The 27,091-nt window shown below is 40.9% G+C and overlaps 1 protein-coding gene across 4 annotated transcripts in view; it reads right to left on the bottom strand.

Moving 5' to 3' along the window:
- Plce1 (phospholipase C epsilon 1) overlaps window positions 1-27,091 on the bottom strand; it is a 283,071-nt gene that overhangs the window by 83,951 nt on the left and 172,029 nt on the right. The gene's annotated exons all lie outside the window — the stretch shown is intronic.

The following is a 27,091-nucleotide window of genomic DNA, read 5'->3' as shown; positions in this document are numbered from 1 at the left end:
TGCACTAGTGGTATAGTGCTGAGCATAGCTCCCTCCTATAAGATCCCTCTATACACTTCCATGACACTAAAAGAAAATAAGGCTTAAGGATAATTTGGATGGAAATATATTCGATGGACATCAAGACTAGATGTAACCAATGTGCTTAGCACTGATTAAAGATATTTATCAAGTAGTAAAATACATACTATCAAATGAAAAGAAGTTTAGAAAGCTATTTTTGGATAATTTATATATATATGTACCATCTATTATGTACTTCAAATGTCAAAATAAAGAGAATAAATATTCACAGAGCACTTTTTATGTGCTGGGAGCCATTGTAAGCATTACCTATATTACCATAATTATCTTTTACAACAATCCTAGGAGTCAAGGACAATTCAGATCCTCAGACCTACTTAAAGGCCTCATCCAGCAGGTGGGAAGGGTTCGATGTGGACTCAGGGTGCCTGATTCAGAGTTATATTATTAATCCCCAATAAATGCCCAATGTGTATACATGCACACTAATGTTCTCCAACTCTGGGATTAAACGTATTCTAATAGAATTTGTTTTTTCTACTACTACACAGTCTGGACTAAAAAATTTAGTAATAATTCTCATCTACTTACCTCTTTATGATATACACTCTTGAAATCATTTGCATTAGCTCTAATATTATTTTATTTATAGTATTCTCCCTATACTTTGGTGTTTGGACACTAACATCCATCTAAGTTAATTTCTCCACCTTGGCTAACATTGGGGTTAATGAATTCAGTTGTTAATAGACTAAAACCTTGGTCTTGACCTCACATGGCCTTATTAGGTACACTTGAATCGGCAATAATCTGAAACCTGGGGAGCAATTCTTTTCCCCAGCCTGCATGATGGTGAGACCTGAACAGAGACTCATGGTGACCCAGACGATTACAGGTTGTTCAAGGTCAAGGACATAATGTCCAAAAGTAGAGGAAAAAAACAGATAAGAATTAATGGCATTTAGCACTGGCAGCAACCATAGAGGGTAGTCGAACCCTATTTTTCCAGATCAAGTATATGGCTCACAGGAGAAGTGACTTTCTGAGGTCACCATTCTTGTTGATGTCAAAACTAGGACTCCCTAGTGCTCCTAACATGCCCCTCTGTTCCCCACCTGCTCAGGATCACACTGGCCCTCAGGCAACAACAGATCAGATCTGGACTCAGACCTCTAGGAGAAGCCCCATCCAGGTCTCCCCAGGAGCCCTCTAGGATTCCCAGGGCTGACCCTTCTACAGCTATGAGCTATCCCTTGCTCACGGTCTCCATGCTTCGTCTTCTCACCTGGTTAAAAGTCACTTTTGTGAAACTCTGACTCCATTAGGTTAAAAAGAAGTTATTTTGCTGATAAACATTGACTGTCATTGGTGCTACTGTTCAATTTTTCCTTTAGGCTGAATTGCTTTTGACAGGCCCTGCCCTACAGTGCTAAGTCACTTGGGATCATAACATTGTCAACTCTTTTGAGTTGAAAATTCAAACCCTTCTCCCTAAAGATATATGTGAGATTGTAAAAAGTACAATCGTTCCTCAAAGTCATCCAGCTGATTACTACTTGAGGCCTCTGGCTATATTCTTTCCACGGCTTTAGAGCCTTTTCTGTTGAAATTCATGGCAAATCAGGATTTCTGCAAAGCCACTGGTGTTTCAGGCCATTCTTGTACCATGCAGTGACTGGAAAGGGTTAACTCCCCTCCCCTGGAGAGGCCTGCTTGTAGCGCAGGTGCAGAACACCACTTGGTTTTGGGTCTCCATCCTGATTATGTGTCCAGGTTTATTTCCTATCAGTCAAATCATTTTCCATACACTTTCCCACAATGCTAGGAAAAAAATAGCGATACTATATTTCACATGGAAACCTAATTTAAGCCAACTGTTCCATCGCTGAGTGTGAGTCCCAAGGGCCCCTGGCTGTTGAGATTATGTAAGCACTGTTATCATAAACACACACACACACACACACACACACACACACACACACGTACACCATCTGCTTACAAACTTCAGGGAAGATTCTTACTATAGCCTAACATATTCATAATTTTAGAGGAACTAAGTGGTGGGAGTGTCATCAATGAGACAAAATATGAAAAAAATAAATAAGGCCAAAAAAAAAGATTCAGTGACAAATGTCAATAGGATGTGTTGCCAATTCAGAAAGAATTTCAGGAATACTGGAGTCAAAAAGAAAAACACAAAAAATGTATCAAGATAAAGGACCAAGTCTGTAGTAGAGAGAGCACCCCTAGCTGCTAACTGTGGCAGGTTAATTACCTGCTTTCATTGGTCAACTCAGAACAAGGAGAGAAATCAAGCCCCAGCCTCATTCTTCAAGAGCTCCTCCTAGAAGGCTCTGGCTTACCAGGATGATCCTAAACCCCTGGACCTGCTCATAGCATCACAATTGCTCTTCTCTCAGGATAATTTTTTTCTTTTGCTTTTTTCAGTACTTTTAGGCTTAGCTAAACTGAGAATCTTGCTCTCTCTTATCACATCAAATACCTTATTAGCGTCACTGTAGCTCAATTTGGAAGGAATGTTCTTGCACCGCTCACAGAGACCTTTCCTTTGAACTTGAGACCTTATGGGTCCACCGACTGGCACACAAGCCAGGATGGGAAGATAAGGTAGGTGGACAGGCTGGAGCCTCCTGTATACCTGTGCCCTGGCCCTGCTTCCTTGACTTTCCTTCTGGAATATGTCCTCAAGTTTGCCTGCTGTGGTATTATCCCATGGCATTCTGAGCTCTGTGCCCAATAGGTGTTGTGCTCCCACGAGGACAGACGTCAGACCTGCTATGCTCACAGGTAGGAAGCAGTGTCTGTGACCCACCAAGATCTGTCCTCTATAAGTCTAATGAGGCCTGTGAATGAGGGAATGAATGATTAAATGCTGAATGCTTACCTCCTCAAGGAAGGCTTTTCTGATGGTTCACCTAGTACCTTACATTCAAATTTCTTTCTCTTCTCTTGGACTTAATGTCATAGCTTGAGTCCAAAGTTACATCTATGCTTGGATTCTCACCACTGCATGAGTGTGCATCTGGCTTATTTTTGTTATATTTGTATGTCTGACTCTTTCACATGGGCTTGTTCTGTCTCCCTCAGCAGACCCTAAGTTCTCAAGGACAGAGGCCACCTTTCCCACATTTCTTGTATGGGGATGCTCAGTGCCTCAGGCTGACAGGCAGGCCATCGGAATCCCAGGAGGCCGTGGGCAGGGAGGATTCTCAGCCTCCAAGAACTCAGGAATTATATTTGGGAAAAAGCCTGAACATTTCCTATTGCTGTTCCCAGGTCCAGAAAAAGGAGACAAATAACTTTATGCCAAAAAAGTTTTTTGAATACACTGAGCCTAAGTTTTCATGGAAAGATGATATTTTATAATGGTTATTGTCAGCCTAATTGCGAAGGTTAGGCTCAAATGGTAAATTCTATAAAAGATAATGAAGTCGAGACAAAGCTACCTGCAAGTACTTTACATGAAGTGTACATCCACACCCTCCCTCTGTGGACTAAGGTAACCCTTGAACTAGAGCATGCAGGCACAGTCATGAATACAACACAGCCATGAATGCAAGTACGTAACACACACACACACACACACACACACACACATACACCTGCCTAGACAATGCTCAAGTGTGAGCACTCACAATGGAGTCACTGGGGGTGGTCATAAGGTGTTTATTTAAATGCAGATCCCAAAGCCTCACCTAGACCTGGGAGTCAGGCTGAGGACAGGGTCTAGGAATCTCTGTGTTCAGATAAAACTCCCTGGTGATTCTTTTTCTTTTTATTTATTTATTTATTTTAGTTATACATAGACACGATATCATTATTGTGTTCATTTATTTTTTATGTGGTGCTGAGGATTGAACACAGTGCCTCACATGTGCTAGGTAAGCACTCTGCCACTGAGCCACAACCCCAGCCCCCTGGTGATTCTTAAATGCACTGAAATATGAGATCTAGCCCAGAGACTCTGTATCCTTTTTCTGTATCGTGGGTCCTTGAATCAGGGCCCACACACCATTTCTGGAGTCCATACAGTCCAATATTATAAATTGGCCACCCTGGTTTCATCTCACCAACTGGACCTGAGTCCAGAACCCTTTGGGAACTAGGAAGGGAAGCCAAGGGAGGCAGGAGAGTGTAGTCGGAGGGTACAGGAGCATTGGAGTTGGGTGAACTATGCTCAAATCCCCATTCCACTGTTCCCTTGGGCATGTTCCTGAGGCAAGTCACCTAACTGCTCTGAGCCTCAAGTCCTTTTTCAGTAAAAGGGGAATGATATTTACCTCAAAAAATTACAGTGAGATGAAATGGGAGATTATATCTGAAGATCTCAACACACTGTTTAGTAGATGGTTAAGGATTCCATGAACATTTACTACGGAGACTTTGGCTGCTGCCACCACCACTACTATGACTCTTGTTACCAGAACACAGAAATCCAGAAGAAAGCAGTCTCTGAATTCCACTTGCTTATGAGACAAGGCTGGACCAGCAGAATCTGTGACTGTCCTGAGCACTGTCCTTTCCTAATAGAAGGATAACTCACAGGTTACCTCTCCTGCAAGTTTCCCTGACTCCTCAGTAGGAATAAAATGTCATTTTAAAAGTTATAATGACCCAAACACATATATGAATATATTTATGTCTCGATCTAGATCTTTATTTTCCATCTGACATTTTAGATGCACCATTTTCTGTTCTCTGCCTACACGGAGATCTATGCCATTTTTTGAATTTGATGACTTGTGCTGTGAAGATGTAGGGAATTTTGTTTGAACTCTTGCTTTGGCTGTCCCACCTCTCCTCATTCTGAGATATGTGAATACTGTACAGATTACATGAGGCTGGCCACACTCCTTCCTTCAGGCCTGGCCTCAGGGATGATCAGTGTACCAGCCAAGACAGGCTAACTACAGTTCTCCTTGAGTCTTTTGCTGAAACTCTCAGGAAGAGACACATCTTTTTGTTGGAATCACAAACTGTAAAGATAGAGTTCAGGGTCGTCAATAGATATATTTGCTACAATATCAGGAGAGCCTGCTTGGGAATGAAGCCAACACAAAAGAAAGATAAACATAGATTCCTGAGGACATTTGTCAGACTCCTACATCTAACCAAGCGTGAAACCTTTTGATGACCTCATATACATAAAGCAATTTTTCCTTTTTTGTATGAGCAGGTTTGAGTTCAGTTTCTACTAACTTGCAAATGAAAAAAAAAACAAACAAAACAAAAAAATTGAGAAATATATCATGACTTGAAATGACTCTCCTTCTTCTTCTTTTTTGGTACCAGAGTCTGAACTCAAGGGCACTCATAACTGAGCCACGTCCCAAGTCCTTTTTTTTTTGTATTTTGTATTTTATTTAGAGACAGGGTCTCACCGAGTTGCTTAGTGCCTCGCCATTGCTGAGGCTGGCTTTGAACTTGCGATCCTCCTGTCTCAGCCTCCCGAGCTGCTGGGATTACAGGCACGTGGCACTACACCTGATGAAGTGACCCTCCTTCTAATAAATATTTACTGAGTATCTTCCATGTACCATGAATCATGCTGGACACTAGTAAATAAGACAAGAACCTGAAGATCAGTCAGAGAAAAATCCCACAAGCAAGTTATTAAATGGTGGCATGGTTGGTATTATGACTGGATAAGTAGAAGACCAACTTTACCCATTTATATGCTGCATCTCTGGAAGACTAGTCCTTCTACCACTCCTTGGTCCCAGTTGCCCTCCAAAAGCACTTTATTTATATCTCTATAATGGTGCTTAATCTTTCCACAAACAGTCACCGCATGCCTATGAATTTGCTGGGAACTATGCTAGGCATGGAGCAGGAAAAGTTGAAGCAAGTATACGAAAATGAAGATAGCATACTCTGCCTGCCAAGGAGGCTGTTGTGTGCAAGTCCATCTTCTCTACTCAACTCTTTGAGGGGAGAGAGCATACCATTCTAACTACCTTCCTACTATTTGTAGAATTTCTTGCACATGATAAGCAAAAGATAGTTGCTTATTCCTACATTCTTCAACTCTAAATTCCCTGAATACTCAGAAATTAGGGTTTTTTTTAAAAAATTTTTTACTGTTTTCAGCATTATATTGATGGTGAGTTTAAGTGACAAAGAAAAACAGGAGGGGAGGTAATTTATCTTAGGTTTAGCTAAACCACACAAATTAGGTTTTAAATTCACTAGAATTATCAACTATTTTAAAACCAACTAGGGAAAATATTCTGAGATATGTGAATACTATTTTAATTAAATGAACTAGAGGAAACCACTAGCAGCTTGGCAGGATGTGTTATCTTCTCTTTTACTATCTTCAATTGAATTGAATGGATTATTCATTTTAAAGCCAATTATAAAAAGATATTCAAAAGTAAGTCTCATCTCATGCATATTCTCTCCTTCTGTAAAAATAGTTAATAGTAGCATAACATAGGATCTTAGTTATATAGTCCCTTTTAGATATGATGGAAGTTAAATCTGTAACTAATAGTTTACATAAAAAGTCTTGATATGAATGAACTGCTAGCATCAAACTATTCTGATCCTACTCCATGGTTATTTATGAATCATTTTTCTTCCTCTTCACATGTTTTTTCTTTTTGGTTCTGGAAACTGAACTTAGAGCCTCATGCCTGTTAAGCACATACTCTACTTCTGGACTACACCTCCCATCCCTTTTTGCATGATTTTAATCATCATAATTACAACAACAGCTTTTTACGTATCAGAATGTAATGGTGAAACGTACAATGTTTATCCCATTTAACTCTCTCAGTTCTACATGGCTGGAACTAATACTATTTCCATTTTAAGAAGAGGAACCTGGGCCCACAGAGTGGGAGAATATCTTTACTACATGTACATCAGATACAGCACTAATTTCCAGGATATATAAAGAACTCATAAAACTTAACACCAAAAAGACAAATAACTCAATTAATAAATGGAACTGATCAGATACCTCACAGAAGAAGAAATACAATTGGTCAGCAAATTGAAAAATGTTCACCATCTCTAGCAATTAGAGAAATGCAAATCAAAAGTACTCTTAAGATTTATCTCACTCCAGTCAGAACAACAATTATCAAGAATACAAGCAACAGTAAGTGTTGGCAAGGATGTAGGGGAAAAGACACACTTATACATTGCTGGTGGGACTGTTGCAACCACTTTGGAAAACAGTATGGAGATTCCTTAGAAAATTTGGAATGGAACCCATAATGCAAACCAGCCATCCCACTCCTTGGTCTATACCCAAAAGGCTTATAATCAGCATACTATAGTGATGCAGCTACATCAACATTTACAGCAGCTCAATTCACAATAGCTAAACTGTGGAACCAACCTAGATGCCCTTCAATAGATGAATGGATAAAGAAACTGTGGTATATATACACAATCGAATATTACTCAGCATTAAAAGAGAACAAAATTATGGCATTTGCAGGTAAATGAATAGAGCTGGAGAATAATCATGCTAAGTGAAGCAAGCCAATCCCATAAAACCAAAGGCCGAGTGCTCTCTCTGATAAGTGGATGCTGATCCATGATGGGTGAAGGGGGCATGGGAAGATGGAGGAACTTTGAATTGGACAAAGAGTGGGGCATGGGGGTAGGTAACATAATGGAATGAAAGAGACATCATTACCTTCGGTACATGTATAATTGCACAAATGGCATGACTCTACATTGCGTACAACCAGAGAAATGAAAAATTGTGCTACAATTGTGTACAATGAAATTAAATGCATTCTGCTGTCATGTATAACTAAAAAGAAAAAAATTTAAAAATGCTAGTGTATATATATATATATATATATATATGAGAAACCAGAGTTTCAGAGTGGCTAAGTAACTTGCCCAAGGTTACATCTGTAAACTAGGGATGAGCCAAATCACCAGGCCCTGCTACTTTCCATTTGCTCTTAAGAGACTTAGCTCCTTGTGAAATAATGAAAACTTTGAGTCCCAGACTGTCACTCTTATCTAGTGGGCAAAGAAGTGGCTCTTAGCAAAGACTATGGGAAGCCCAGCTGCAGATGCAGCTGAGTCAGATCCTCTGTAGGAACAGAATGTTAGCATTCTAAGTCACAGAGAATGTGGCATTGGCACCTGCTGTTTTTTTTCCAATGCTTCTATTCAGTCACCCATTTAAAATTTGTTTTCTGTGTCCTGCAGAATAGAACAGGGTCCTGAATAGGAGTCAGGAAGATGAGAGAATGTGTCAGAGGCCCATCCCTGCTGCTCACTTACCGAGGCACCCAGGTGTCCCCTGAAAAGCTTTGAAGGTTCAGAGATGTCCCCAAGAGAACTTCTTGCTGAGTTGCTGCCACTGTGGAGTGCCTGGTCCCTGCAGCTTCCTCTCTGAAACTTACTGGGGGGACTCTAGCAAATATTGACATGTTCAGCAAGTCATGACTGATGGCTACTCTGAAGCAGCTCACCCTCCAGTGGGTACTGTTCAAGGAACTGGTGCAGATGTGAGCAAGGCAGACAGACCTGCCCTCCCAGCAGATGGTGGCATCTATACCATTCGGCACGACCTTTCCCTCCCTCCCCAGTTCAGATCTGCTTGTTGGGCTCTTTGCTTCCTCTCCCACTCGGGGGATCTCAACTGGTCAGTGTCAGTGGGCACCATGAGATTAATTCTGTAACGGCTGGGTTTGCATCTCTTCCTTCCTCCCTTCCTTTTCTTATATAGAACCCAGGGATACCACTGAGCTATGTCCCCAGCCCTTTTTACTTTTTATTTTGAGATAGGGTCTCACTAAGTTGCTAAGGCTGGCCTTGAGCTTGTGGTCCTCCTGCCTCAGCCTCTTAAGTTCCTAGGATTACAGGCTGTGCTTCGTGGGTTTGCTCTTTTCTGACATCAGTGAAGTAATGATATCAAATACTCCCAGAGCTTACTTAAATAGACTCTGTTTTAAGTCTTTAGCAAACATTAATTCTTCTACTTGTATAAGAACCCAAATAGGAATATGTCATTATCACTTCATTTTTATCAATGAAATAGAAGCATAGAGAGGTTTAGTCACTTGCCTAAGATCGCAAAGCTTAGGTAAGTGGTGGAGGTGAGATCCCAACCCAGGTAACCCCAGCCCAGAGCCCATGCTTACAACTCTGTGCTCTATTGGCATGAGTGGTTCTAGAATAATGGTGTATCTTATGGCCCTTCTTGATTCTCTTCTTATATTACCTTTTCTCCATAGATGTTTCCCTCCCCTTAATTGGTTTTGCCCTTGCTTCTCTGCTCCTGGTTTCAAATGACTATTTCTTGTCTTGTATATTCAAGAATAAACTGGACATTTCCACCCAGAAGGCCCCAGACCTCAAGTTCACTCTTGGACTCCTCCTCCATTTTCAAGCTGTCCATCCAATAACTTTCCAAGTAGCAAAGATGTCACCTCTTCCAAGAAGTCTTCCCTGAGCCCTCGGGTTAGTGAGTCCTTACTATACTGCACTGTGACTGCTATCCCCTAGCCCCTCCACTGGAGATGGGGCTCCTTGAAGGAAGGACAGTTTTGCTCATCTGTTTCCTGGTATAGGATCGGGCATGATTAGGGGGCAGGTGCTCAACAACCTCTTGTTCTGAGTTATGCATGAGGCATAGGAGTCAGCTCTCTGTTAATGCTGCACTTCTAAGAAGATGAGCCTAGCACCTGAGTTGCTTCGGGGACCTAAAGCAAGATCACTTACTCTAGAAGATGACCCCATTGCAACCACCGTCAGCATGCTCTGCACCCAAGAGGCTCAAAAGATGTGCTGGGAAAGGACGCCTAGAGAGCCATGGTGCAGAAGCCTGTGGGTACTTTGGCCCACACCTTAAAGATTCCATTTTCCCTGAGATTCTTGGGTACTGGAGAGAGAGGGCAGTGGTGGACTTCCCATCATGTCTACAATGGGCTGGGTCCATTCTGAGGTGTCCTGAGCGAGCCCCCTGGATGGAGAAACCACTGACCACACTGCCTGAGAGAAGAAGATGAGTGAATATTGTCTGCCAGGGCCACTCTGCAGGGCCAGGAGACATGCTGTGAGTCATTCTGGGCCCCAGAGCAGGTGGGCACCTGTCCCAGGTGAGCAATGAGTCCAGCTAGTCATTATTTTACTTGGTGTGAAATATAAGCTTTTATCAATTGTAATACAGATGGTGAGCAAGGGCCGGGAGATGACAACCAAACCAACACTGATAATCAAGCAGGGAGGAGAGAATGGAAGGCGAGAAAATGGTTTGGGTGTGTTGATGTATGTTCCCCTGAATATGCATCTGTGTGAAGAAACAAAAAAGATTGGCAATATATCAAGACTGGTTACATCCTGGCCCCGCTGGACACATGTAGATAGAATGGATATTTAAGAAGAAAACAATTAAATTAGCTGTCAGTGCAGGGCATGTTTGTAGGGCTGAGCTTCTATGAATGAAACTTGTTAGGGACTAAATCTTATGAAACCTGAACTCAACCTCCTCAACTTCTCTGTCCCATGATGGGCCGGAGAGTATATGAAGTAGGCTCTAAGCTAAAAAAGTTCAGGTTCATTTTTGGGCTCTGCTTTTCACTGTTTCTGTGGCCTTGAGCAAGTTTCTAAACTACCCTGAGATTGGATATCCTCATTCATAAAAAGGGGACCATCAAATGTCCTGTAATACAAGGGATATGGTGACTAATACAAGAAACAATATATGTTAAAGGGCTCCAGGGCTGGGAGCTGAGTACATGTTCAATAAATGTCAACTAATATTGATAATTTAAAAAAACAATAAGCAGCTCCCTCTTCAAGATGAAGTCCTTGTGGAAACAATGCTGACCTTTCTATTACAGCTCCAGCTTTCTTTTCTCTGTTCAGCAGAGAGAGGCTTCCTAAGGAGGAGGGCCTCCAAAAGAATGATCCTTTGTATCTTTGAAAGATGCCAGAAAGGTGAAGGAAAAGGAAGACAGAAAGGGGTCAGGCAAGTTTTCAGAAAGTCTATCAACAGAATGTCTAAGCAAAGCCATCCCCTGAGGGATAGGAGAAGGAGATGAGGAAGGCACTGGGGTGGGGGCTCTCTGAGAAAGTGGGGACACATGAATACATCCAGCCTAGTAGGTAAGGAAGTCCTGAAACAAACAGTGGTGAGGCCAAATGCAGTGGTGCATGCCCATAATCCCAGGGGCTCAGGAGGCTGAGTCAGGAGGATCATGAGTTTAAAGCCAGCCTCAGCAAAAGTGAGGTGTTAACCAACTCTATGAAATGAAACTTTTTAGGGACTAAATCTGATAAAACCTGAACTCTACCTCCTCAACTTCTCTGTCCCATGGTGGGTCAACCATTTAGAGACCCTGTCTCTAAATAAAATACAATAGGGCTGGGGATGTGGCTTAGCGGTCAAGTGCCCCTGAGTTCAATCCCTGGCACACAGCCCGCCTCCCCCCTCTGAAAACAACAATAAAAACAACAAAACAGTGGTGAGTCAAAGCAGGTTCTTCAAGATCAGCTGCCCTGAAAACCTAGGGCCGTCATCTCTTGGAAACATCAGGGACATTGGTCTGCAGTGACAGCCTTTGATGGAGTGAATTTAACCACATCATGTGACATTGGCCATTTCAATATCTTTCTTGCTTTGTTGGAAGGAAGAACATGCCCCAATTCTGTGTAAAAACCCACAGAGCTGTACAGGAAAGGCAAAAATTCTTGTCCAAAAATTCAGCATGGTACAAAATTACTTGAAATGCCTCGCCAACTATCTAATCTATAAAAATAAACAGTGAGTGTCCTGCAAGGAGATCGTGTAACTGTTGAGTGGTAACCGCCTGGTGGAGCAAAGCAGAGGAACTTGAGACTGACAGCTGAGAGCTTGCATTCAATTCAGAACGTCAAACAACTGCCCAGTGGCCCCGCTCCAGCTCTTCCAAGCTACACTTGATCCTTCATTTGTCCTGTTTGTTGACTAGTCATAAGTTTCTGTCCCTCGGGGACATTAGGTTTTGAAATTTTGATGGGCAGACATTTGAACTGCCAATTTTTAATTATGATTCCATGTTGTATACCTAGTAGGTGCTCAAGAAATACAGCTGTTTATTATCCCTTTCTGCTCTAAAAATCCCAGATAGAAATAGGCCAGCAATTTTTTGAGGTAATGCTTCCCAAACCATGTTCCAGGGAATATATTCTAGCAGATGTTAAGTATTTTGTAAAGGAATGTCTGGGGCCATATAAGTTCAGGGAAAGCTGGGATTAAAAAGAGTTTTTTTTTTTTTTTTTTATTTTATAGGTAGGATTTCTTAGAGACTTTAATATGCTAATGTGCATGATAAATCTCTAAGAAGGATCTAATATTCAGTATTTCCCCAGTTCCTTTGACTGTGAGATATTTTTTTCCCCCAAAGCACACTAATATCTAGAAGAACCCTAGAATATTGACCCTGGCTCCCTCCTGGTTACTTTAGCCTGGTATGGACACAGCCTGGCACTTGTCTTCCCTGGAAGTTCTTCAGACTGTCCACCTGTATCTGGCCACTTGAAAACACATCCTTTCATCTCTGGAAACTGCTTAGGATGGGTGCTTGGGAGGTCAAAATAGAAAGGACATCACAGAATTTTATATAATTGATGTCATACATCCAGAATCAATAGGTCATAGGAGGAACTCTAAAATCAAAACACATAGGAAGTTTTTTTTTTATAATCCAAAATAAGATTAAGGCATGTGGGCATCTATGACTTCATAGCGGGGGCTACTGTGAGGAGTTTGTCCAGAAAGTAGACTAGCTTTTAGCCACGTGATCCTGTGAAATAGGGTGACGACTAATAAATCAACAAACCTCAGAATGTTTGAATTGGAAAAGTCCTTAGATGTTATTTAGTCTACTTCCCTTATCTGATAAATGAAGAAACTGAGGGCCAGAGAGGTTAGTAACTTACAAATGTCACCCAGTGAGTGAGTGGCAGTGCTGGGGCTGGACCCCAAGCCTCCTGGCCTCAGGACATCCTGTGTTCATAACCGGCTGGGCTTCAGTTGTCTCTGTGAAGGGACTCTGGTGCACAGCAACTGCCCTCCCTGCTGGGTGCAGAAGTAGTGCATTCTGGGTGGTGCAAGCTGGGAAGGAGCTAAAGTGGTCTGATGGCGAGGAAGAGGGGGAGAGATGGGAGCTACACAATCGCTAGATACTAACTCAGAGATGGTGGCAGTGGGTCCTAGTTAAGCAAAAGCCTAGGAATAAATTGGGACAGAGCCAGGACAATGAAAGCAAGAGTGCCCAGCTCAAGGCCTGCCATGTCATAGCCCTCAACAGGCTGGATGGAGTCCAAGAGGTGGCTGTGGCGGCAGACCTGTCTACAGAATTTCAGATATGCTGGCCTTGAACTTTTCCCCTGTAGCTCCAGCCAGAGAGGGATACCAGCTGTGCCCTGCAGGCTGGGCTGCAGGAGGAAAAGGGCGGAGGAGAATGAAGACTTGGGGCAGAATTCTAGAAGGCATGTTCAAGGGAAGACACAGCAGAAATAATAGTATAGTTGCTATTTGTCTTCATTAGGGATGGCAAGAGAGGGAGAGGCCACAGGAAGTAAACCTCCCTGTTTCTGTGAGGGGAGGAAGGGTCCTGCAAGGAACATTCTGGTTAGGATCTCTTTCAGGAAGGGAGGGAGCAGCTGCTCACCACCAGCTGCAAATTAGGGGCTGGAGGCTGATGAAAGGCTCCGTGGGCACAAACTTCAGGTTAAGAGCCAAAGAAATTCAAAACCTTGGAGCTAGGGAGGCTAAAGTGAGCTTGAGACCGGCAGAGGAAGGGGATTTATTTTGGAGGCTGGGGCCACTTGCTGGTAGGATTTTAGAGTGATTTTGCTGAGCAGGCTGAAAGTGAGGTCTGCTTCTTTTATTCAGGGTACTCAGCCAAAGAAGTCTGGAGCTGTGTTGGCAATTTCTGTACAAGGGTCTAGGAGTCCGGTAATTTAAGGGTTACATGGATCCCCCCAAATATCAGCCTTGCTTTTCTTGTAGAGAAGGGTGAGTATTAACTTGAGAGGGGTAAATTCATGTTTTATATCTAGTTGAAGAAATCTCTCAAATAAATAATTACTTGGGAAGTGCTTAGGGTGTAGATGATAGAAACTGAAAAGAAGCACCATTCTGGAATTAGAAAGTGACACATCGGATGCCCAAAATAAACAAATCCCAGATCAAAACAAAATAATAAAAGATGATCTTGGCATATTGATTAGACAAATGTTCTGTACTAGATGCTTGAGGGAGGGGGAATATTGGTTTTAAATTTCTAATATTTGCTGTGTGATAATATTGCTTAGTATTTTTTCCCCCTAGACCTTCAATTTAAAGCAAGTCTGTGAGCCATACCTACCTTAAAAGATCATAGGATTAAAGAAAATAATGTGAACTTGCTTGGCACAGTAGGAAGGTTAGCCAATCTTACTACTAGTAAGTGGCATTTATTCACATATAAGAGAGTAAAAGCAAATTTTGCTATGAGCTAATGAGAGTTGAATATATAATATAAAATAAAGAATATCTGGAAACTAGGTATTTTCATAGAAAACTGAATATGAGATTTCTTTCTATTTTCTCCTATTTTTCCAAGTGCTAGAAAACATTGTCAAAACTTAAAACACTTTAGTCAAATATTTTCCTGAAACAAAGTTGGTGTGCATACTTTCTTTTCCCCCTTATAACTATAAATAAGTAGGTTCCAGCCTTGTATCAAATATATCCAACACCTGTAGCATATAAACTCTGGCCTAAATTTCCTAAAAATGCTGGACATGTTTTAGTATTTTAATGATAAAACCCAGATGTCCTGGTTTACATGCCCTGGAAGAAACATACAACCTTACAAAGAACACTCACCACTTTAAATCTGATTAAACTCTATGCCAAACAAGGACTGGAAAGAGTATGATGTTTGTACAAACAATCTTTTAAAAAGTATTTTTCAAATCCACTTAAATGTCCTAGAAAACTCCTGAAATGTGAACCAGCAATATTTATTTACATTCCACTCTTGCATTAAAGTATTAGTTTGGGTCATGGCTTGGTGCTTGGAGCAGAATTGTACTGATGATAAGCTATGTTCTGAGAGTGAAATGAATCCTGGTTTGGCCATTTATGCGAATGACATTGCCATTTAGAGCCCGGTGATTCTTAAGCATAGCTCACTTTCAGAATCACTGGGGAGGGTTTTTTTTTTTTTTGAAACCCAACTGCAAACTTCACTATTTAGTATAAAACTCAGTAGACTGGGGAGAGGAACAGAATTGCCCTTTTGAAAGCTTTCCTAAGCGATTCTGAGAAAGCCTTGTGTTTGGAAACACTATCTAGGGCCCTGGGAAGTAATTACTCCCCAGCATAGAAATTGCTGGGGATCTTGCTAAAATGCAAATAATGACTCAGTGGGTGGGATGTGGGCAGAATATCCCCGCATTTCCTGCAAGTTCCCGGATGATGCTGATTCTGCTGGTGTGGGACCACAGGGTGCATTTCCTTCTCCAGTCTCTTTTAACCTGGAATCGTCCCTCATCATTCCCTCACTTTGATGTCTTCATGTAACTTCAACGACTCCAGGCCTTGAATTCTTCAGGATAGACCTCAGTCTTGGTCTGTCTGATGCTTTCTCATGACCAGACTGAGGTGATACTATCCTTCAGGTACCCTCCAGGTATACACAGAGAGAAGCTGGCTCCCCTTGCTGTATAATACCAGAAGGCGCCTGATGCAGAGCCTTCACACCAATAGGGATAGGAATCTTGGTCATTTGCTCAGGTTGCTGCCTACCAGGTATCTCCATACAAGGTCACCATTTTCTCTTCTGGTTATTGATTATTATTTTGTCAGGAGATATCCCAAGTAGGACATTCCAATGTACTTGCCACCCACCTGCCTTCCATTGATAACCCACCACCTGAACCAGCTATGATAGCTACCAATGATTTACATTTCCATCATTCTTTTCACATTTATTAGGTGCATTCTTTGGTAAGAAAAAACTTTCTCTTCTCCATTTATTTATTTATTCATATATTTATATAAATCAGCATAGACTCCTGGATTGTGATTTTTTTCACTGTATTGGAATCCATTACCATCATTATTTATTTTGAAACTCAAATTGTCCCCAAGTGGCTACCGGGTCCTTTTGACATGTTTCCATCTTCGTTTGAGCATTTCCTTACTTTCTGGCATAACAAAATGTTCCAGACTTATCTTTAATTTTCCCTGTCCCAGTCATAGGCTCCGTCATTTCTCCAAGAAGTTCTAATTTCTTTTTAGTGAAGAATGGTATTTAGACTCCAATATCTGTGTGCCCTATGCACACCCACATATATATTTTTTCCTCTTATTGATCTTTGTATATATATATATATATTAAAAACATAAATTCATAATGAAATCTACATTTTCAACTTAACACCTCAAGGTCCTCCCTAGCCTTCCTTCTTCGTATCTTTATAAGTATCTTTGAAAAATGAGAAACCTGGCTCTCATCTAGTTTTTTTAAATGTATTTATTTATTGCCCCAGTCATTTTGTTGTTTTTTTCACCAAGTAACCACTCCCCCAACATTTGGGTTGTCTCTCATCTCACCACCCACGTGCCATGTCCCTTCACCATCCTGCATCTTTGAGTGCTGGGGACATCCCTCTGCCATGCCACTGATGTGCCTCTAAGGAGTTCCCTTGCTCCTCACCACATGAGCCAGGCCCTCCCCGCACCCCACTCCTCCATGATGAAAAGAAAGGGAAAAGGGAAGGGAAGATGGGGAGGCTGTTCATCCTTTGTAAATGGTTCAACAGTGGGTAACAGAGCTGCTCCCTGATATAGAGAGGCTGTGGAAGGAGCAGAGCAGCCTCTTCAAGGATTACGCCCTGGAGGTCCTGAGCATCCCTTCAAGCTCTAAACAATGGAAGGCAGGCTTTCCTGACCACTCTGCCATTTGCTAGTAGCAATTTCAAAGTTTTGGCCATATAGATTTGCCCACTGTCCACAGCTGACGCACAGCTGGAAACCACCCAAAAGGCCAATAGAATAATAGACAGCATCAAAGATGAATCACCCATAGCTGCACGTATCAACATGAATGAATTCCCAAAACAAGCCTGAGTGGAAGAAACAAGTCAGAAACAGATGCAGATGGCTTGATCAAAACCTTCCAATGATTCCCCCTATCATTTTGGATGAAGTTGAAAACCCTTACCATGACCTTCCAAGCTCTATCAGCTGGGCTTTCTGACTCATAGCCTTCTGCTTCTTTTTCTACCCCCACAGCTCACCCCACCCAGCTGCACTGAACTCCTTGCTGCTCTCGAATGTGCCCGGCACACTTCCCACAGGGATTTAGCCCTTTTGGTTCCTGCTGGCTGGGAGGTTCTTCCTTGCCACATCCAGACTGCTGCATCCCTCAGCCCCTTCCCGTCTACTCAAATACCAGCCTTTCAGTGGGGCATCTTCTCGCCATGCTACTTAAGGTTGCAACAGCCATTTTTATTTTTCTGTTCTAGTACTCTTCAGTCCACTATTGATCTGATTGATTGTCTTATCACAAGTCTCCATCTAACTAGAATGTAAACTCCATGAGGTTAGGGGTTTCTGTTTATTTGTCCCCTGCAGGATCCCCAGAGCTCAGAGCAATGCTGGCGCTCAATCAATATTTTTGGATGAGTAACTGAATGGACAAAATGGATTATATTCCAGGAACAGTTTCAAGGAGCAACTAAAGGCTGCCGACCAACTGATGACAGGAGGCAGAGCTCAATTCCAATTATCCTGGATCAGAAGAGTCATTTTTGGCAGCCTACCTCTGACATATCATTCTAGCTGACAGATGAACCATTTAGGAATCTGGGGGTGCATTTGGGAGTTGCTCATCTTAGAAAAGGCATTGGGATGCTCCCCTACCCTACTAGCAGCAAAGAGATTTATTTTATCAGTACTGGGAATTGAACCCAGGGGCACTGTACCATGAGCCACATCCCCAGTTCTTTCTATTTTTCATTTTGAGACAGGGTCGAGCTAAGGGTCTTGCTCAGTTCCTAGGGCTGGCCTCAAACTTGTGATCCTCTTGCCTCAGCCTCCTGAGTCACTGAGATTACAGGTGTGTGCCACGGTGCCTGGCAGCAAAGTGGTTCATTTCCCAGGTGAGGTGGCCAGGTGGCAATGTCCACCCTCTGACCCTCAGCAGCTGGTTTAGTCATCCAGTATTTATGGAGCAACATCTAAGTAACAGGACTGCTTCATGTGCATAATTTATTCTTTTCATTAAACAGACCTTTTCAATTCTATTTACACACAATTGTGTCTCATCTTCACTCTCTCCTTTTTCCCTCTTGCCATGTCCCTGGCTCAAGCTTTATTTGTGCAAGTAATACATGCTTGTAAAATAAAAATTAAAATTAAAAAAGCCCAATCCAGGGCCTGGGGTTATGGTTCAGAGGTAGAGCGCTCGCCTCGCGTGAGGTGCTGGGTTCGATCCTCAGCACCACATAGAAAAATAAATATATTGTGTCCACCTATAACTAGAAAATAAATATATTTTTTAAAAAAGCCCAATCCAACAACACAGCATTCTATACAGTAGAAAATGAAATTCCCTCCTTCCTTCCTTCATGACAGATCGCCATAAAAATAAATTTTCTTGGCCCTCTTTGCAAGCAGACAGGTGAGAGTCCCCTGGGGAACGGGAAGGTGGTGGAAGGAAGAACTTTTGCAAACCTGGATTACTTTTGTATATAAAAGTACTTGTCAGGAATTTCAATTTTTAACCATCTGTAGCATGTCACACTTGTCAAAAGCTTGGCTAAGGCAACTGGAATTCATGAAAGTCATCCTACGGATAGTGCCAGGCATTCATTCCTGAGTTTCCTCAGCTTTATCCACATGCCAAGTAAGACTATCAGGGGTAACGCACCTGTACCAAGTTATCTTAGTTCCCCACCTCATATCTTTAAAGTCCTGTTTTTGCTTTATGTGCCTTTATTGAGGGAGAATATAAAATATGGCCTAAGGGAGATTGCTTCTGCAAATGTTTTGGTCCTCAAAACTGCTCTTGAAGGCACTATCTATTTTCTACAGGACACATGCCAGACATTCCTCCCAGAGATCTAGGACACAGCTTGGATTTTCTGATTTAGTATACTGCTGCTTCTTTGCCTTGCTTCTCTCCTTCCTTTTCCCTCCCATCCCCAGATGAGAATAATATTACCCATCATATCACCCTTTTGCCTAGGTTACCAGGAAGCTCTCACTGAACTTTTTTAGTCAATAACATCTATTTGCTTTGCCTAGGTATTCTTGCTTGCATGATTCTAGCCATTTTTATTCTATCATTTTTCAAAAGCTACCTTAAATACTTCCTTCCTTCCTTCATTTTTTTTTTTTTTGTGTGTGTGCTTTTGCATACACAATACATTAAAAAGCAGCCGAATGCTGACATTTTATCATTAGGTAAGAAAAAAAATCAGGACCAGAAAGGTTACCTTTTGCTAAAAACCACAAACAACTAGTTAGTGGAATCTTTTAGACTAAGACCTGAGGATTCCTGTCCTTTTGGTTACCTGATATTGTTTCAAATTAAAGACTAATATTTCTCCTGCCTCCACATGTTGTGGATATTCACTCAGCTTGTTCTGCTCCTGGGAAGTGCTGCCAAGGCTGGGGGGGCTCAGTACTTTTCTCTCCAATCATCACCATCAATGCCTTTATTGAGGGAGAATATAAAATATTCTAATCAAGGCTGAGAGTCCAGGAGGGAGGCGATGTGTTCTAGCAGCTTTTCATTTCTGCTTATGGAGGCTCAGCTCCAGCAACCTACCAAGTCCATGTGGGACTCCACACATAATTATGGGGCCATAGGTGGAATCTCTTTAGGAATCCAGGTATTCTGAGTATGGTATTTTTGTTGCAAAATGTGTGCTCATGAAAAATAAAGATGCAAAAAGCTTAATGCAAGCTGTGGAGCTCTACATTTTAAAGTTTTTAAAATGATAGTTTAGAGGCGGGAATGTAGCTTAGTGGTGGTGGAGTGTGAACTTGGCATGCATGAGACCTTGGGCTCCATCCCTAGAACCACACATACCAAAAAAAAAAAACAAAAAAAAAACAAAAAAACCCAAAATAATTAAAAATAAATAAATGATAGTTTAGACTCCCAAACTAAAAGACCAATTGATTGGATTTAAGTTAATAATTTCTGCTTAAGACATTGATATGAAGTCAACATTCCTATTTGTACCTCTTTGTTTCCTTATATGGAAAAAATATAGCAAATTTATTTATTTATTTATTTTAAATGCACAAATACGAAAGGTGGAACTCAAGAGAGAGCGGGGGAGAGAGAGAGAGAATTTTTTAATATTTATTTTTTAGTTTTCGGTGGACACAACATCTTTATTTGTATGTGGTGCTGAGGATCGAACCCTGGCCGCATGCATGCCAGGCGAGCGCGCTACCGCTTGAGCCACATCCCCAGCCCAATATAGCAAATTTAAAGATGAGTCCAGGAAATGCTGACTAAATATTCAGGGAGGACTGACAGGGATTCCTAAGTGCTGTGAAAGTGGGGTCACAGTGGAGAACAGGATCCATCTGGAGGGCCACTGTGCATAGGGGCTTTGGAGGTACATGTCTGCCCTAAATCCTAGTTCTCCCACTTACCAACTGTGTGAGCTCAGACCTGCTCCTTAAGTTCCTGAGCTTCAGTGTTGCCATCTATAAAATCTGAACAATTTTATAATAAGGGTTTAATAAGGGTTCCCTACAGCATGACGCACATGGCACAGGGCTGACTATTAGAACCAGATTGTAACTATTCTACCTAACCAAATAGACAAGAATCATAAGGAAAAAATTGAGAGAAAGAACATAGTGGAAGGTACTAAAGAAGTGTTGGTTAAATTTAGCAAAGGGCAGAGGTAACTGCAAAGATGAGTGTTCAGACTAAAGTGTGATGAGCCAGTTGCAGCAGGATGGAAACCAGTCCATGAATGAACTCCATACCTGGCAACTGTCTGCTCCTGCTGTATTTGTACAGTTTCTATCTAAGGGACCAGGGTCTCCTTCTTCTGTCATCAAGTCATAAACGGCCAACAGAGCATAAGACATGGCAAAGTGCCCTAGAGAGTAATGATGGGAAAGATCCTAAGCAGATGGTCCAAGGAGAAGAAACCCAGCAGAAGGGGCTGTTGGCAGCTGGACTCTTGTGGATTGGAAGGGGCTGTGGGGGAGCATTGGCCCTAGGGTGGTGGTGGTGAAGTTCTTGGCTCAATTTTGTCACAGATTGATTTGGATCTGAATGTAAAAACATCTTGCCAGAAACTTTCTGTCACAGGAAGTTCACTAGAAAGTAATGGAAGATTAAACTGCTACATATCCTTTAAAGGTATTGCTATTATCTTGAGGGGTGGGAGAAGGCAAATTCAGGTCAGGAATAAATAAAGTTGATAAAAGGAATATGGGAGTTCTCCCTTGGTTTAAAACATCTTGACTGACAGTTAAACATTCCAGAGGTTTATCGCGTAGACATATTCATACATGGTAGATCACATTAAAGAAATGTTGGGTTCTATTAACATTTGTAAGTTAAGTTTATTAAAAATAAGTTGCTCTTATTTTTAATCTGAAAACCAAAACTAAATAGCATTTAAAAGCACAAGCTAAAACCAGGCTGGATTCCATCATTAACTTGGCAGAAAGAGTGGCCTTTGATTTTGTGCCTGATATTCTGAATGATTATTTGCCGGATTTTATTTATTTATTTATTTAACCAATTCCTTCTCCAGATTTCTTTAAATTTTAGAAACAAAATGCTTCACAAATATCTACAGTCATCTTTTTCTTTGGATATCTGAGCAATAATAATAATAAAAAAACTATAATAAATGCTTCACTTGAGGCTCACATACTCCAAAACTGTACAATCTATAAAAGATTAATCTTATTTAAAAAATCATCAAGATTAAAGTATAATTCTTCAAAGAATATTTTTCAGTGGGACACAGTGGTCTAAATAAGGAATGACATTTTAGGTCTTTCTCTTTTATAAAAGGAGATAGCTTTTTTTAAAAAAAATTTAGTTGTAAATGAATATAGTGACTTTATTTTTTAAATTTATTTTTATGTGGTGCTAAGGATCAAACTCAGTGCCTCACATGTGCTAGATAACTGCTCTACCAATGAGCCACAATCCCAGCCCAGGAGATAGCTTTTTAAAGCATATTTTATAATACTTTTACACTTACAGAAAAATAGCAATAATAATGCAATTTCCCATATGCCTGGCACTCAATGTCGTCTTTTATGAATGTGTTAGGTGATCATCAAGCATCTATGACAACTAATAGACTAATATTTCTATATTATGAACTAAATTTTCCATACTTCATTATTTTTCAGTTTTTATCAAATGTCCTTTTGTTGTTTTTGTCCCAGGGTCCCATTACATTTATTCATCATGTCTTGTTTGGTACCTGTTGTTTGTAACAGCTCCTCAGAAGTTCCTTAGTTTTAATGACCTTGACATTTTTAAGAAGGGTCAGGTACTTTGCAGAATGTACTTAAGTTGGGATTGATCTAATGTTTTTCTCATGGTTAGACTGGTGCTAAGGTTTTAAGGGAGGAAGATCACAAGGTAAAGGGCACATTCTACCAATATGATATGTGCCTGTCGATGCTGACCTTGGTCACCTGGCTGACATAAGATTTTTCAGCTTCCTGTACTCTAGAATTACTCATTTCCCCTCCTTCCATGCTGCATTCTTTGGAAGGAGGTCACTTGCCCAGCTCATGCTTAAGCAGCAGGGAGCTATGCTCCCTCTCCTGCAGGTATCGTAGTTATTTAGAATTCTTTTGTACAGATTTGTCTATTCTTCCCCACTTACTTACTCTCCCTTATTTATTTATTTAATCATATCATTATAGATTCATGAATATTTATTTTGTGCTTTGGGCTGTCATCTAACTTTACTTTCTTGCTCAGATTGTTCCAGCTTTGGCCCTTGGGAGTTTATTCAGTTGGCTCCCTGTTTCTTTGACAGGCTCTACCACTGTGGGGTTCCCCACTGACCACATTTTCTGTTGGTGCAACACAGTTGTACATATTCATACATACACACAATATGACAATATCATTTGGCCAATGTCACTCTCTAGCATTTCCCCCCTCCCCTCCCACTTTCCCCCCTTGATCCCTTTGCTCTACTGATCTCCCTGTGATTTTCATGAGATCTGCCCATTTTCTTTTCCTTTTTCCATATATATATTTTTTAATCCATTCATCCATTAACTGACACCTAGACTGGTTCCATAGTTTGGCTATTGTGACTTGCTATAAACATGGGCATGTGTGTATCACTGCAGTCAGATGACTTTAATTCTTCAGGATAAATACCAAGGAGTACTATAGCTGGGTTATATGGTGGTTCCTTGTCTGTTTTTTGAGGAATTTCCATAGCATCACCATGTTTCTGTTTGAGCACCTCCTTACTTTCTGGCACCACCAGATGCTCCAGGTTTACCCTATATTTTCAGTTTTAGTCCTCAAATCAGTCATTTCTCCAAGAAGCCATGGCTCCTTTTATTGGAGAATAGTATTAGAAACCAAGGTTTGGGGGCTAGGTGTGCTTGTTAGTACTGATATGTCAGCTGTCTCTGTCTTTTCAGATAATAGAGCAAGGGAATATGCATATGTGTGCTAACCTGGGCATATTCACATATTTATAAACATTTCTATATGTGATCATCTCTATAACACACTCAATAATAGTTCATTTCAATGCCGAGGAGATAACTTTGGACTTGCTTGTTTCTGATACCTTCTGTTTCTAGAATGGAAAAAAGTAAGCTTCAAATTTAAAAAATAGTTGAGATTCGTACTTCCACTGTCAGTTTCCTAACCCTGCTCTCCCCGCCCCAGCACAGTTGACCACCAGACCTCCCCATTGCCGCAGAGTCATCCTGAATGCCTCACCCTGGGGACACTGCTTGGTTAGGCTCCCATTTATTTCTCCCCTAGCACGTCACACTGTCGGTCATGCTGACTCCATTCCTGCTGACTTCCATCACACAGGGTCATTTTTCTTGACAAAACTGACTCCCATTTGATGATTTATATCTTGGTCATTTATCTGTTTCTGTGAAGAGTTCAAAAAACGGAAGCCAAAACAAACTCCAGAATGCATCTAAGGCAAAAACCTCTCGCTGTTTTAGACTTGTTGTGACTCACTTTGCCAAGATCCAGGGGGAAAAAATGAAACGCTTAGCTCATGTGGGAAACAAGCTTCACATGTAAGTGGGCAGGATCACCAGCATCCTAACAGCAGCTTTTCTTACTTGGATACAGAGCTTTATAGTTCACTGAGAACTTCTCATACGCTTTTTCACTTCTCTCTTTTTAAATCTTTTTAACAATCATCATAGAGTAAGTAATAGGGCAGGGATCGCTGTTGCATTGACAAACAAAGAAACTGAGGTTTGTGACAGCAGCTAGAACCTGTAAGGATGGGAATAAATGGAATTCCCACATTGCTGTTGGAAATATAAAATGATACAGCAAGATCATTTTTTTGTACCATATTGCAAAAAGTTCAATAGTTATCTAAGACAAATGAAAACCTATATTTACCTGTTTTAGAATGTTTTTGCTAGTTTAATTGAAAAGAAAAAAATAAATTAAAAAATGTCCTTCAACTAATAAATGGATAAACAAATGATAGATCCATAAGAGCAATACTACTCAGAACACGTTATTGATATGTGTAATAACACTAGTGAATTTCCAATGCGTTAAAAAAACAGCCAGGTTTGGGCTAGGGTTGTAACTCCATGGCAGAGCACTTGCTTCACACATGTGAGGCACTGGGTTTGATCCTCAGCACCACATAAAAATAAGTAAACAAAATAAAGATATTGTATCCATTTATTACTAAAAAATTTTAAAATATGTTTTAAAAAAAGCCAGGTTCAAAGGGGTGAATTTGACTGAATGTAAATTGTACTTCAATTTAGAAAAGGTGGGGGGATGGAAGGAAGGAAAGATTCAAATAAGCTGAGTAACCTATTAAGCACCTTGCTTATAGCCATTAAATAGAACCAGGAATTGAACCCATGTCTTCTACTTTCAAGTGCAGCCAGACACAAAAGGCAACAAGTTGTAGGATGCTATTCAAGTGAAATGTCTGGAAGAGGCCAATCCAGAGGCATAAATGAGATGAGTGTTTTCCAGGGAAGAATTGGGGACTGCCTGCTATCGGGCATAGGGTTTTTTGGGAGGTGGTGAATATATTCTAAAATTTCCTGGAGTGATGGTTACACAACTCTGTTACTCTGTATAGTCATATACAAAAAATGACTATACAATTTATATATGGGTGTGTTTGTACTGTGTGGGAATTATATCTCAATAAAACAGCTAGAAATTTAAAGTGAAAACAAAAAACAAAAAAGAAGAATTTCTAAGAGTGGAGAAAACATAGAGGGCAGGGGGGCTAGGCATTCTGAGCTGGGGAGAATCATTGTGCCTGGGTGGGGATTTTCCCCTCTAAATCCCTCCTGTGAAAGGCTGGCTAGAAACCTTCCCTCCCACACTGAGAACTTTCTTCTCTCTCTTCTCAGAGAGTGTAGCTGCTTCTCCCAGGGGGTAATGCCCACTGTGATAACCAGGCTGAGGGTGGACCGGACAAGAAATCAGGACTTCGAAGGAATGAAGAGGACACTTCATGGTACAACAAGATACAGCTGTAGCAAAACCCTCACTATAACCCTCATCCTGAAGAATGTCAGCCCCTGAAGCCTATGTGCAGGGGTACAGCAAGTACATAGGGCATAGAGGATATTTTGGATTCAGCATTTGTTGGTTTTCTGTTGCCAGTAACATGATATCAGAAATAGAGTGAGTGCTAAAGGAAAGAGGTTCATTCTGGCTCACAGTTCTGGAGGTGCAAGGTCAAGGGGCTGCATCTGGTGATGGCCTTCTTGCAGAGTCCTGAAGTGCAGCAGGGAATCATGTGGTGAGACAGTGAGCATGCCTGTGTATGTGTCCCTTGTCATTCAGTCATAGAGGCTCCACCCTGATGAACTTAACTAATCCTAATCACCTCCCAAAGGACTCACCTCCTAACACCATAGACTAAGTTTCTACTTCCTTAATACCTCACAATGGGAATTCAATTTCAACACATGAACTTTTGGGGACATATTCAAATCATAGCAGTATTCTAGTCAAGCTTTACTTAACAATGGGGATGCTTTTTGAGAAGTGTGTTGTTAGGTGATTTTGTCACCAGGCAAACATAGGCTACAGACCTAGATGTAGCCTCCAGGCCTTATGGTATAGCCTATTGCACCTACGCTATAAACCTGTACAGTATATTAACGTATCAAATGCTATTAGATAATTATAAAACAATGATAAGTATTTGCCTATATAAATATCCAAATATAGAAGAGATACAGTAAAAATATTAGATGATAAGGATTTTTCAGCTTCATGATTTGGAACCACCAGTCCACCATTGACCAAAACATCTTATGTGGTGCATGACTGTACTTAAAATTCACCTCACATACTACCAAAAGCACTATACATATTTAATGTAATTCCTACTAAAATTCCAATGATATTCTTCATGAAATAGAAAAAGCAATCATGAAATTCATTTGTAAAAATAAGAGACCCAGAATAGCCAAAGCAATTCTTAGCAAGAAAGAAACAGGAGACATCACATATCAGATCTTAAATTATACTACAGAGCTATAGTAACAAAAACAGCATGGTATTGGGACCAAAACCAGACATATAGACCAATGGTACAGAATAGAAGACACAGAGACAAACCCACATAGATACAGTTATCACTTACTAGACAAAGGCACCAAAAACATACATTGGAGAAAAGATAGCCTTTTCAACAAATGGTGCTAGGAAAATGGGAAATCCATATATAGCAAGATAAAATTAAACCCATATCTTTCACCCTGTACAAAAATCAATTCAAAGTGGATCAAGGACTTAGACACTAGAACAGAGACCCTGTACCTAATAGAAGAAAAAGTAGACCTAAATCTTCA

Source organism: Callospermophilus lateralis, chromosome 15, assembly GCF_048772815.1.
Source record: "Callospermophilus lateralis isolate mCalLat2 chromosome 15, mCalLat2.hap1, whole genome shotgun sequence".
In the NCBI taxonomy this organism is placed as follows: Eukaryota; Metazoa; Chordata; class Mammalia; order Rodentia; family Sciuridae; genus Callospermophilus; species Callospermophilus lateralis.
This window is presented reverse-complemented; position numbering and strand designations above follow the sequence as displayed.